The sequence below is a fragment of the Tursiops truncatus genome, chromosome 2 (assembly GCF_011762595.2).
Source record: "Tursiops truncatus isolate mTurTru1 chromosome 2, mTurTru1.mat.Y, whole genome shotgun sequence".
Classification (NCBI taxonomy): domain Eukaryota; kingdom Metazoa; phylum Chordata; class Mammalia; order Artiodactyla; family Delphinidae; genus Tursiops; species Tursiops truncatus.
The window spans coordinates 43,341,991-43,350,530 of NC_047035.1; the positions used below are offsets into that span (position 1 = coordinate 43,341,991).

General features: G+C 40.6%; 1 pseudogene; it reads left to right on the top strand.

The window, feature by feature from the left end:
* Positions 1 to 855: 855 nt before the first annotated feature.
* LOC117310289 (torsin-1A-interacting protein 2-like) lies at positions 856 to 8,321 on the top strand (annotated as a pseudogene).
* The last annotated feature ends 219 nt before the right edge of the window (positions 8,322 to 8,540 follow it).

Sequence of the window (8,540 nt, forward strand, 5' to 3'; positions counted from 1 at the left end):
ACCAATGGCTGGGAATAATTTTAATAGGGGTCACCCAGGGGAGGAGACCATGGCAGTAAAAGGCTGTGAGGTGACATTGGTTGTTGTGGTGGGCCGGGGCGGGGAATAGGGAACAGAAGCGGAGCGTGCTTGGGAATGGGCAGCCCAGCGAGCGGCATTGATGGGTAAATGGGGGTTGTCATCAGAGGAACCTCGAAAGTGGTAGTCTCTAGAGAATTCGTAAAGATACTCACCATGGAAATGTCAGTTCTAGATGTCTTCTAACACCAGGAAGAATAGCACTACCTTACTATGTAGTACTCACCAAGTAGGAATTTTCCTGCCCCTTTACTTCCCCCTCACAGCTTCAACCCTGGGGGAGACACAGGTCAGAAATAGCAGGTAAGTTCTGGGAGAAAGAATTTAAAACAGAAGATGTTAACCCTGAGGTGCGGGAGCGTTTTGCTGCTGGTCCTGCATAAGGGAGGGGTGTGTGGAAGGGAGGCTTTTGGGTGATGACTGATCTGTTCGTCACTATATCTGACTAGACACTTTTAAATACTGAATTGGGATTGCAGTTGGAATTTACAGTGATAGTTGATTATCTTTCTAACCTAAGCATGACTGTAAAAGTCAAGGTTAAAGGAAGGACCTGACTGGGTTTAGAGAGACAAGGGAAAAAACACATTTTTGTGATTAAACCCCATAAGTCTTGCTTATTCAATGTGCCAGTTACAGTGAAGGATTAGCCGAAAGAGAAACACCTGTAAGTTCAGAGGAGCGTTAGCTAGAAGATGACTTGATATGATTCAGCCTTTGATTATTTTGGTCAGTGCCTGGAAACACATTTTTCTATGGGGACCAAACTGTGTAGGTATGGGCAGTGCCTACTACATCAGCAGTTACCAAGGAGTGGTCGTTTTAAGGGATGCAAAGAAAAGGAATTTTCAAAGAGTAAGATTTAAGCATTTGTTTTAAGGTATTATATTAATCAGAATAAACTAAGTGCTGTCATAAACTATCTCAAAATCAAAGTGAGTTAAGAGAATAAAGGGTTATTTTTCACCTCACATCACAGTCCAATGTGGGCTTTAGTGGGGATGGGTTCTGTGTTCCACAGTTGTTCAGGGACTCAGACTCCCTGAGTTTGGGGGCTTTCGGTTCCTCTGGTCCTTGAGTCGGTTTCCTCCAGCCACAGACTGACAAAGAGGGGACATTGAGGATCACTGATGGTGCCAGGAATCACTTCCGTGGTACCGTCCATTGGCCAGAGCCTGTGACGTGACCCTGCCTAACTGCAAGGGTTGCTGGGAAATGTCTGGTAGCTGTGTGACCAGTGAGCAAAGGAAACGGGGTGGGACTCACCACTGTCTCTCTTCATGGACACCTTATGAGAGGTACAGCCCATCAAATCCCTGATGTCACAGACACAGTACTGTTGCTTAGGTTGAAACTAAAGTTGCAGAGCCACTTCCTGCTGACCACATGGATCACTCGAAGGCCGGTTCCTGTGGGGAAGGAGTTGGGGTGTCCTTATCACTGCAGATAAGGACACTGAAGGATGTGGTGGGGAAAATGCCATTATGAAAACCCAGAATGATTCAGGTGTATTCAACCTCTGTAACTTTCTGCTTAGGGCATAGCAAAAGGGCAACAAAAATGAATTAAAACCCTCTTTCCCTTCAGGGCACTTTACTCTAATTAATCTTACAGTAAGGCTATTTAAAATGAAGCTTTCATTATTGACTTATCATCAACAGTAATTTCTTGCAAGAGAAAAACAGACTTTTCCAGAGTGGATTTTTAGAAATCAATTGGTGATTATTCTTTGTATTTTATTTTCATTTTTAAACTTAAAATTTTACTATTGAGTGATTAACAGCTATTTCTTGTGCACGAAAAATAGAATTTTTAGGTGTGCATTTTTGTTAAATGGTTATTATGCTTTGCATTTCATTTTTATTTTTATACTGTGAGCACATTGACTTCTTTTCACTGCCTTTGTCTTTATAGTCACTTTCTGTACTTGAGGTGGGTCAGAGCTGACTTTGGAGCCAGGACACCTGGGGCAGAGCCAAGTCTGCCCCTTACTAGCTGCCTGACTTTGAGCAAATTTCCTAATCTCTCTATGCCTCAGTTTTCTCATCTATGAAACGACAGCAGTAACAGTACCTACCTCATAGGATCGTGGTGAGAATTCAATGAGGTGGTATTTATAAAGCCTGGCATAGACTAAGTGCTATGTATGTTTTTGGTGTTAATCTTTGACAAGTGATACTCAATTTCCTTTTGCAGTAGTTTCCATTTGGCATCATACTTTAAAGTAAAAAACAATGAGCCTTTTAAAACAGAAACATTAATAAATAATAGCACAAGTCGTTGTAGAGTGCTATGTCCAGAACTGTGATGTTGGTAAACAGATAATTCAAGTGTGGACCGTGTCTCGTGTGATCGATGGCTTCCTTATAAATCAGGCAGTAGATTTGACTTGGAGTTTTTGCAAATCAATCAGCAATGAATGAAAGCCCTTTTCTAAGAGTAAGTATAGTGATTTGCTATACTTATTATTGGAATAAAACCACCGTAAAACTGATACTTGAAGAGGCTTGGTTTCTGAACAAGTTGAGATATAGCACAATGCAAAGACAGGGACCATTTATTTCCTGTTTACTGTCAGAAGCCAGTAAAGGTAATGGCTTTGGCTGTACTGGCCTCATGGATTGCTAACAGCTGTGAACCCAGGCGTTAGACAGAACTGCCTAACTGGGCTGGGGCAGGAACCCCCTGGGGGAAGAGGAGGCCCACCCAGTGGAGGCTCCGGGCACAGAGGGACAGAGAACTTGTGCCCAGCGTGAGCAGGCATACTCTCAAGAGAAAGAAAGTAGAGAATGGAGCAGAGCTTGCCTTTTCCATTTGCCCTGAATTTAACAATCCCCACTTGTCACTCCTCTTCCTCAGGGGTAAGAGTGTGCTTATGAAAAATTTCTTTTAGTGAAGGGGAAAACTGTCTCTTTCTAACAAAGGCCCAAACTATTAGGGTGCTCTGTTGTTTGGTCTCCTTTGTAATCATGACTTACAGTGTCTGCACTTCTCTTTCTAGTATTAATTAACTACATATGGCATTAATTAACTATATAAGGCATCACTCACTGGAGTCTCCTCCACGAATCTGTCATTCTTCCTGGTGAGACTTCTGCTGCACCCACAGACAAATGGGGGGGGGCAAGTTAAGGTATTTTCTCTTTATCAGGAAGAAAAAGAAAAGTAGTGGAGCCCCTGCTTAAAAAAAAATCAGTTCATGGGTGATCTTAGTTGCTGTGATGCAACTGGTGTGTGTGTGTGTGTGTGTGTGTGTGTGTGTGTGTGTGTGTGTGTTCGAATAGACAGGAGGTGATTTTTTTATTTTTTGGCACTTTCAGATCATAAGAGAATTTAACATTAAGCAAACTCCCAAAATTGCTCCTGAGCCTTCCTAGATATTTAGGTAAATCTTTAGGTAAAGTGAGACACAGTAGTCTTTCATTGTTAATTTTACAAACTGCCAATAATCTACTTTCCATATCTTTTAAAGCTATGCTTGTAAAATGACATAGCCTATTAATTTTTAATGAATGTTTCTAGATTTTAAGCACACAAAATTATCAACTAGTAATAGCATGTGTAATTTTCTGAAGCTGAAAAACAATAGCACAGTTGTTTATTTATGCTTTGGTCTGCTAAGCTTATCATTACCAGACAAGGAAATAGCATATCATATTTTTACAAACTGTTTAACGGTAGTTATTAGTAGCAGTTCCTCACAAAGCCAGGTGGAAAGTAGTTTTATTTTTTTCAAAAGTTTGCTTTGGAAATGAAAACACTATTGCTTTATACAAAATTACTTTTGCAATATGGGAATTCTGATTTAAAAAAAAGAGACATTGTCCCTCCATAGCGCAGTGGTAACATTTTTAAGATTCTAATGACATACTCAGGAAACATTCATAAATCAGTTAAGTATCTAGCACAGTAATGTTTTACTCTGTGTGGCCTTGGGAAAATGATTTCACATTTCTATTTTCTACTTGTCTTTGAAGAAATAGAGATCATGGTAATCTATTAACATCTTTGAAGCTCTCTGGGATAAAGAATATGCTAATTATTCTTTTGATATTATAATATTTATACTTTATTTAAATATGACTTTTGAATTAGACCAGTCCATTCTGTTGAACTAATGACAAATTTGGAGATATGATTGGTGTGTCTTTGGGACACAGAATTTCCACGTCCTATGTAATCTCAAAATTTCTCTGGTCTTGTGATAATAACATGGCAGCTTCATTTTTAATGACCATGCTGTAAGGCACTGTTGACTCTTTTCTAGAGATTATATCATTTCATTGTTTTGGTTAACATTAGTTTGAAAAAATTGCAGCTCTAATTTTAGCTGTGGGGACAAATATTTGTGTTGTTGGTGATTAACAAGACTTCTGAAGGTCAGATATAAATACATAAACTCTACTGCAATATTAGTTTGCATTTCCCCTTTTTTGGTAAGGGTGTGGAAAAAACCAGAACAAAGTATACCAAAAAGGGAATGATAGTTTGAAAGAATAAAGTTGTAATTTAGAAAAGGTAATTTCAAAAGATACCTTGAGTAATGCATATTCAATATGAAAAATACTGGTAATGCAGAAAAAAACAATCACTCAAATGTTCTATTACTTAAAGACAGTGTGTTAACAATCTTGAGAATATTCCAGATCTGGTTTTCTAGTACACTTTCCTTTTACATTGTTGTGATTATACTATTGATACTATTGTATGTGCTGCTTTTTTCATTTACTATTAGAACATAAGCAATTTATAAATTGTCACAAACTTCTCACAAACTTTTCATTGGCAACATAATCTATTATCAAATGGTATAGAATAACAGATCATTTACCCTTATTAGTGTGATTGGTGCTCTGATATTTACTGAGTTTTGAGAGTTTATCCTCTCTCATTTATTCTCTCCTCTCTGCTTGGTCTGCTAAACAAAACTAAGGCTTTGGTGCATTTACTATAAAAGTTCTAAACCTGCCTGAGCAGGACTTCTGGTTCCAAAAGACAGAGCAGCATAAAACTCAGATGCAACATGGTAATTACATTATTTAATTATGAGACAGATACGTGCACATTTCTCTGTAAAGTGGATTTGTTCAAACTCAGTAGCTTCTGGATCCTAGGAGAAATTGAAATATTGTCTCTTGAGAAGGTGTGTGCTTCTGGCAACAAAAATGAAAATAAACAAGTGGGACTACATTAAACTAAGGAGGTACAGCACAGCAAACAACAAATTGAAAAGGTAACCTCCAAAATGGAAAAAAAAATTCACAAACCATATATCTAATGAGGTTAATATATAAAATATATAACTCATACAACTCAATAGCAAAAAAAAAGCAAATAATTCAACTTAAAGGTGGGCAAAGGATCTGAATAGACATTTTTCAAAAGAAGGCATAGAAATGGCCAAGAGATACATGAAAAGATGCTCAATATCACTCATCGCCAGGGAAATGCAAATCAGAACCACAATGAGATACCACCTCACACGTCTTAGAATGGCTATTATCCAAAAGACAAGAAATAGCAAGTGTTGGAGAAGGGTGGAGAAAAGGGAATACTTGTGTACTATTGGTGGGAATGTAAATTGGAGTAGTCATTACGGAAAACAGTGTGGAGGTTCCTCAAAAAATCACAAATAGAACTACCAACTGACCCAAACATCCTACTCTAGGTATATATGTAAGAAGGAATTGGGAGGATTCCCTGGCAGTCCAGTGGTTAGGACTCCATGCCCTCACTGCCGAGGGCCTGGGTTCAATTCCTGGTTGCAGAACTAAGATCCTGCCACAAACCCATGTTCATTGCAGCATTATTCACAATAGCCAAGATATGGAAACAACCTAAGCGTCTGTCAGTCTATGAATGGATAAAGATGTAGTAGACACATACAGTGAAATGTTACTCAGCCTTGAGAAAGAAGGAAGTCTTGCCACATGTGACAAGATGGTTAAACCTTGAGGGTATTATGCTAAGTGAGATAAATCCAACAAAGAAAGACAAATACTGTATGACCTCACTTAAATGTGGAACCTAAAAAAGTCAGACATAAAAACAGAGTAGAATGGTGGTCACCAAAGGCTGGGGGGTGGAGGAATTGGGGAGATGTTGTTTAAGATGATGTTTACAGCTAGTAGATAAATAAGCATAGTGAATAATAGTCAATAATGCTGTACTATAAACTTCAAAGTTGCCAAGAGACTAGATCTTAATTGTTCTCATCACACACACAAAAAATGATCATTATGTAACATGATAGAGGTATTAGCTATCAGCTTGGGTAGTAAACATACATAGAATCTAAGTGTATCAAACCAACACATACATCTTAAACTTACACAATGTTACGTGATCTCAATTTTAAAAAATTAAAATATGAAAGTCCATTTTTAAAGAAAAATAAGGTGTGTGCTTGAGAGTCTCATGGCTTATGGTGGTAAATAGCTGCAGCAGCCCCAGGCTGAGTGCGATGTGGAAGACAGTACAGTATGTGGTAGTTTGTGAAAACCAATTCATCTGAATGAACTTTCAGGAGTTTTTAGATTTTTCCACAATTTTACCTCTTTCCCAATAAAGGTCTAACTCTTTTTTTTTTTTTGCGGTACGCGGGCCTCTCACTGTTGTGGCCTCTCCCGTTGCGGAGCACAGGCTCCGGACGCGCAGGCTCAGCGGCCATGGCTCACTGGCCCAGCTGCTCAGTAGCATGTGGGATCTTCCCGGACCGGGGCACGAGCCCGCGTCCCCTGCATCGGCAGGCGGACTCTCAACCACTGCACCACCAGGGAAGCCCAGGTCTAACTCTTTTTAATCAAGCTAACCATTAATTAGGATCACTTAAAACTGAGTGTAAGGGACGGGGACGACGTTCTGTTCCGCTGCGTCCAAGGGGTGCAACTCGGCGTTGTGGAGCAGAAAGAACACTCAAAGGGCTTTCCTGACATTGACAGTCGATTTAAAACCCTGCTAGAATTTGTAAGTGTGTGAAGCATTCCCAGACCCTTCAACCAACTCAACAGCAGCTACTTCCCTGTGACTGGGTCCTGATTAAGGTCCTCCCAAGAAAGACTTCATTGCATCCATGCTCAAGAGGACTCTGCCAGGTTTTCCTGACCCCTCTACATCGCTATCAAGTGCCAAGCCCTTAAGACTTGGGTATATGTATTGCAACGGCAAGAGTGCCAGTGCCCACCAAAGACCCACTGGACCTGTCAGCTCCTCTGTTTCACCAAGCAGACATAATAACTTACCAGCAAAGCAGAGTAAGCCAGGTGCCTCTGGTGATACCACCAGCTGATAACATACAAGAAAAAATCATTAACTTAGACTAGAACCCTACCTTTTCTTGAGAAGCTGGGATTGAAAGGAGCTATTCTGAGATCTGTGCTGCTAGTAAGTGACTGATAACATAGACTGGATCAGTCCCTGAGTTCAGAGACTTGGTTGCAAGTGAGTGAAAAATAGACAACGAGAGGCTTCCCTGGTGGCGCAGTGGTTGAGAGTCCGCCTGCCAATGCAGGCGACACTGGTTCGTGCCCCGGGCTGGGAAGATCCCACATGCCGCGGAGCGGCTGGGCCCATGAGCCATGGCCACTGGGCCTGCGCGTCCGGAGCCTGTGCTCCGCAACGGGAGGGGCCGCGACGGTGAGAGGCCCGCGTACCGAAGGAAAAAAAAAAAAAACGAAATGTTGAAGAATTGCACAGAGGTGCAAGCCACATTTTACCCTCTCCAAGTAATGGTGGTTGGACTGAGAAAGTGCTAAACCAAACCTGTAATAGGACTGGTTGTTTGATGTCTCTCTTTGTCATTGTGGCCTCTTACTATTACATTGCTTTCTGTGTTGTCTCTCTAGGTCCCCTTGTTCTCAGATAATTCACATTGCCCTGACTGGACAGCAATGGTTCCCTAGTTTAGAACTAGGCCACTGGTTGTACCAAACTGAACTGGTTGAGAATGAATGTTGCCAAGTATTCTTAGACCGTATTAACAGAGCTGGTTATTGCCCTGAGTGTTATCCTGATTATCCTGCTAATAGAAGCCTCGTTCTTCCTTGGTCTTTCCCACTTGAGGGGGCTCCCCAAAATCTTACCAGGTGGACCTTTGAAAAAGCTTGCCACCCATTTCTTCTGGGTCCTCCACTGTTAGAAAAAGGATATATGACTCTAGAGTTGCTGGTTTTAACCCTGCATTACAGTGAATCCTGATCAGAACAGACAAAACCTTGAACAAAAAACCTGGCCAAAGCAAATAACTTCTTAAACTTAAGATTTTCTTAAAGTAAAAATCATGGAGACTCCAGAGGGTTGTGTACTAGTAGCCCAAGGAAGATGGAAAAATGACTCCTTTCTATATCTGATCCAGACTGTCACTGCTCTGGGAAGCTGCTTAAATTGTTGTTGGATCTGCTTCCGGGGTCTATGCGTCTCTTCTTCAGCATGAATTTAATCAGCATTCCAAGCCAGACTGTTCA